Below are 5,517 nucleotides of genomic sequence, written 5' to 3'. Positions count from 1 at the left end.
TTGAGCATCACTAACATCACAATCAGCATTGTCAACACAGAGCAAAAATTTTCTTTGCTTGCTTCCTTCTCTCTACTCTTTGAGTCTCTAATGGCAATAATTTGCAGGTTTTGAACCAACCTAGAACCAAGGAGAAATTTCCTGACAAAACAATCAGTGGAACGACTTGCCTCCACAAGCTGTGGCTGCTCCAACACTGGAGGTTTTCAAGAAGAGACTGGACAGCCACTTGTCTGAAAGGGTAAATGGTAGAGTCTCCTCCTTGAGCAGGGGGTTGACTAGAAGACCTCCAAAGTCCCATCCAACTCGGTAACTCTGTTATTCTGTTTCAGAATGCAGTATATTTAGCAAATTAAGTTTTTAAAGTGGGTAGAGACTGAAGGGCAGAGGTGGGGAGTTTAGTTTTAGCACGTAATTCGGGGAATGGGGCACTACAAGATGAAAAAGTTTGTCTTTTCTAGCATTTTTTGTCTTCTTTATTGAAGAAATGTGGCTTTTGGGGGAAGTGGGGGGGAGGTCAAAGCCAGGGAAAGGTTTCAGGAAGCTCATCTGAAGCTGCCCCATCATCATGCAGGGTCTGATTTCCCAAGCCTAGCAAGAGCCAGGAGAGCTTTGCAGTCTCCCAACAGCCTGAGGATCAGGCTAGAAAGCTTCAAAAGCAGCCGCCATTTCTACAAGGACTTGTCGGAGTATTGCAAATGGTGGCCACTTCCGGCAGGCCTGAGGATCAGGCCCAAGCACTGCAGGGTCCCGTTGGGGCAGGATCGAAGGGGAAGAGGCTTCCAGCCAGAGGGAAAGATGTCACCCAGCCACATCTGGAAAGCCGCAGGACCCCAAACACTTCTATATATTAAGGAGGGGCTTGGTGGGGGCACAAGGGAGCCAAGGAGAGGCTGAAGAAAGAGCTCACATTTGGGGAAAGGAGATGAAAAAGGGGGGTCTTTTGGGGAGGGTGACCCCAGCAGGCAGAAACTCGGCTGCATTGGCCTTCAGCTCTTATTTTCCCCAGGGTGGCAACTTTGATGTGAAGGAAGACAGACAGCCCTGATCTTGAGTGGGGAGGGAAGTCCCAAGTCTGAAATCTTCCAATGACGCTTTTTGCCTAAAGCCAAGTTCTCCCCAAGGAAAGATTTCCATTTTGGGCCTCCCGGGTCAGAGAGAGAAGCAGAGAACTGTACCTGACTCCATCTGTCTCTGCCCAAAGTCTCCCCTGGAGGATTCGGCCAAAGAGCAGAGCTGAAACTTTGAGGATAATAATAATAATAATTCTCCCTCTCACCAGAGATCCCCGGCTAATTCAACTAGTTCTTGGACTCAGAGTTTGTTGGGCCCTTCTCTGGAGAGAAATGAAAGGGGAACAATCCCCATAGGATTCAAAATGAAAGGGCAGAGATAGAATTAAATCGGTCAGCAAGAATTGAGAGGTTGGAAAGCTCCATGCTTGAAATTGGCCCCAGAGGGAATACCCGGCACCTGTGGCTGAAGAAAAAGAAATCTGACATTTGTTGGCACAACGGTTAAAGAGAAAACCCCGGGGACTACTTCATGCCTGAACATGTCACTGAACTGGAATCGCTTCCTACTGAGTTAAAACCAAAGTTTATTTTATTTTGAAAGTTAATGTTGAAGGGCACCAATATAAAAAGACTGAAGCAATAGTGAGACCAGGATAAAAAAAATAAAAATAAAAATCTGCTAGTTAAATACTAGTTATCAGGACTTGACAAATTTTTTTTTTAAAAAAAATCAAACCCATGTACAGAGAATGAGAGAGAAAGAGAGAGAGAGAAATGAGAGAAATAAAGGATCCCTTTCACCCCAGAAAAGGAAGAAAGGGAGGGAAAGGACCCATGTTCCACTGCTGCTCCCTTCCACACATGGGGCACTGAGGGGGGAAAGCAAAGCCCAGATTTGTCACGTTGCCCATAGAAAAGGTTCAGGAAGGAGGAGGGGAACTGGGGGAACCCTTCACACCCCCCATTCTGGGAAGACACTAACATGGATTATGGGCTTTGGAGTTGCATTTCAGAGGGAAATGCAGCCACAGGGGGTTTGTGACGCTCCGGTTCCTCTTCATGTGTTTCCAGGAAAGGCTCCTGGTGGGGAGAAGCCACGCAGGGCCTTTGTCTCCAAAGGGGGATCTGGCTTTGCTGGGGAGGGAAAGGCGAGGGGGGTCTCCCTGGAGGGACCCTCTCGGGCTCTGAGGAAATATCCTTATTGGATATTCCCCCCCCCCTTTTGTCTTTGCTCATTCAAACTCTTCTCCCTGAATTGGTGGCTGAGCTCCCAGGCAACCATTGTCTCTTCCCTCCTGCTTGATTGGCTGCTGCTGGGTTGCCACGATGACAGGGGCAACAGGATACATATATCCTTAATCATTTTAAAAACTTGAGTCCCAGGTACACTTATTTTAAAATCTACTAGAAACTACTGATCTCCAAGACAGAAAAAAACCTTTCTAGTAACTTAGCTTTCGTCAATCCACTGTTGACATCGTCAGAGTATGAGTTTGTGGCAGGAAACACTCATTACTTTTCTAGCTAAGTGAATATTAGTGATCTGGTCATGGAATGCCTAACCGCTCTACCCGCTCCACATTCTCCCATAGTTAGTTGAATTGATCATGGTTACACCATACTAGCCAATATCTGCTTCGGTTTTGATGTTTTCCCTTCCCCCACCTACCCCGCCCACTGGTCACATCCATCCTGTGATGCCCAGCTATTCAGCGTTGTCACCAGATCACTCCTGCTGCTATTCTGTCCAGCCGTGCTGTAAGCAGCCATGTCTGCCAATGATCCTTCCATTGTGTGCCTCACACCAGTGATGATCTGTTGACCTTCTCTTAGTCTTGTGGTGAGTTCTACTCATGCTTCCCTGCCGTCTTGAAGGAGGCGGTGGTGAGACCTCTCCTCAAGAAGCCTGCCTTGGACCCAGCTGTGTTAAATAACTTTCGTCCGGTCTCCAACCTTTGCTTTCTTGCGAAGGTTGTTGAGAGTGTGGTGGCGCATCAGCTCCCTCTGGTCCTGGATGAAGCGGATTATCTAGACCCACACCAATCGGGTTTCAGGCCCGGGTACAGCATGGAGATGGCATTGGTCGCTCTGGTGAATGATCTCTGGAGGGCCCGGGACAGGGGACATTCCTCTGTCCTAGTCCTATTAGACCTCTCAGCGGCGTTCGATACCATCGACCATGGTATCCTGCTGCGGCGTCTCAGGGGATTGGGAGGCAGTTTTTCAGTGGTTCTCCTCTTATCTCCTGGGACGTTCGCAGTTGGTGTTGGCAGGGGCGCAGAGGTCGACCTCGAGGCCTCTCGCTTGTGGAGTTCCTCAGGGGTCGGTCCTCTCGCCTCTCCTGTTCAACATCTACATGAAACCGCTGGGTGAGATCATTCGTGGTTTTGGAGTTGGGTATCATCATTACGCTGATGATACCCAGCTTTTTATTTCGACCCCAAACCACCCCAGTGATGCCCTCGACGTGATGTCCCGTTGCCTGGAAGCGGTTCGGGTCTGGATGGGGAGGAACAGACTTCAACTCAACCCCGACAAGACTGAGTGGCTGTGCATACCGGCATCCTGGGATATTCAGAATTATTATCTTTTATATTTTTGTTCGCCCAGCATGGAGGTGGTACAAGATTTGCATGTTCCAATTCTCTACACAGCTGTTAATGTCTTCTCAATACTTGATATGCTGGAAGCAGTTCCATGTGTTGATTGATGGATTATTGACTGGAAAGCCATGCTTTTTTTAATAACCGGCCACCTTTTGTGGAATCCTGGGCAATGACGTCACCCCCAGTAAAATTAAATGTATGATCCTTCTCAAATGCACCCATACTTGAGAATGCTGTGCATGCCTTTTTTTTTAACCGCTAGTTCATGCTCATGCACTTCTAGTACAAAGGCATTTTGCCATTTCCCCAATGTAATTGCAAAGACAATCGTTGCAATTGATTCTATAAATTATGGATGACATGTTGCTTTTAGATAGTGGTTCCTCTGGGCACATTATTCTGGCTGGGCCTGTGTGCCACATTAATATCATGGGTTGCAAGTATCCGTGCAGTTACTTCAGATACACCATTGATGTAGGGAAGCGTGACCCAAGCACTGGTTGTTGGTCTGTCATGGATCAATCATGGTTCCTGATGTTGGCAACAGCATCGGACAAAGCTTGCTGAATACCCCTTCTGTCGGCATATCCATTGGGGATATGCCTGTTTTTTTAATTTTCGCTGCCATTGTGCTTCAATGGGTATTCAACCCATTAAATAACGTTTGAATACAACTGATCTTATGTGCAATGGGGTGATTACTATAATAATAATAATAATAATAATAATAATAATAATAATAATAATAATAATAATAATAATAATAATAAGAAGAAGAAGAAGAAGAAGAAGAAGAAGAAGAAGAAGAAGAAGAAGAAGAAGAAGAAGAAGAAGTAGTAGTAGTTGGAAGGGACCTTGGAGGTCATCTAGTCCAACCCCCTGCTCAGGCAGGAAACCTTATACCATTTCAGGCAAATGGCTGTCCAGTCTCTTTTTAAAAACCTCCAGTGTTGGAGCATTCACCACCTCTGGAGGCAGGTTGTTCCACTGGTTAATTGTTGTAACTGTCAGGAAGTTTCTCCTTAGTTCTAGGTTGCTTCTCTCCTTGACTAGTTTCCATCCGTTGCTTCTTGTCCTGCCTTTGGGCGCTTTGGAGAATAGCTTGACTCTCTCTTCTTTGTGGTAGCCCCTGAGATATTGGAACACTGCTATCATGTCACCCCTCTCCCTTCTCTTCGTTAAACTACACATACTCAATTCCAGCAACCGTTCCCTATATGTTTTAGCCTCCAGTCCCCCAATCATCTTTGTTGCTCTTCTCTGTACTCTTTCTAGAGTCTCGACACCTTTTTTACATTGTGGTGACCAAAACTGGATGCAGTATTCCAGGTGTGGCCTTATCAAGGCCTTGTAAAGTGGTATTAGTACTTCACGTGATCTTGATTCTATCCCTCTGTTAATGCAGCCTAGCACTGTGTTGGCTTTTTTGGCAGCTGCAGCACACGGCTGGCTCCTATTGAAGTGATTGTCCACTTAATTATGCAGAATCCAATCCGTGCATGGCCTTATGATAAACAGCAGTACAAAGGGTGCCATTGGGTTGGCAAGGTGTTTTTGGTTTCCTCTTCCGCTGTGAATTGAATGTCCAAATAAACTGAGTTCAATTTCTCCACAGCAAATGTGTCATCGACATATCTGGCCCAAAAGTTTGGTCGGTAGTCGACCATTGCTTTGCGTTCTAGTTCTTGCAGAATGGCTTCAGCAATGACCTCTGAAATAGAGGATCCCATAGGTGTACCCTTTATTTGTTCATACATGGTGCCGTGAAATATGAAATAGGTTTTGAGGCAAAGATTGAGCAGTTGGATGAAGTCTTCCATGCTGGGCAAGTTGGACGCCGAGGCTCCCCATTCTGTAATAGGGCCCTTATCACAGAAATGGCCAGATCTTGAGGG

Source organism: Vipera berus (assembly GCF_964194415.1).
Source record: "Vipera berus genome assembly, chromosome: 2".
Taxonomy (NCBI): domain Eukaryota; kingdom Metazoa; phylum Chordata; class Lepidosauria; order Squamata; family Viperidae; genus Vipera; species Vipera berus.
This window is presented reverse-complemented; position numbering follows the sequence as displayed.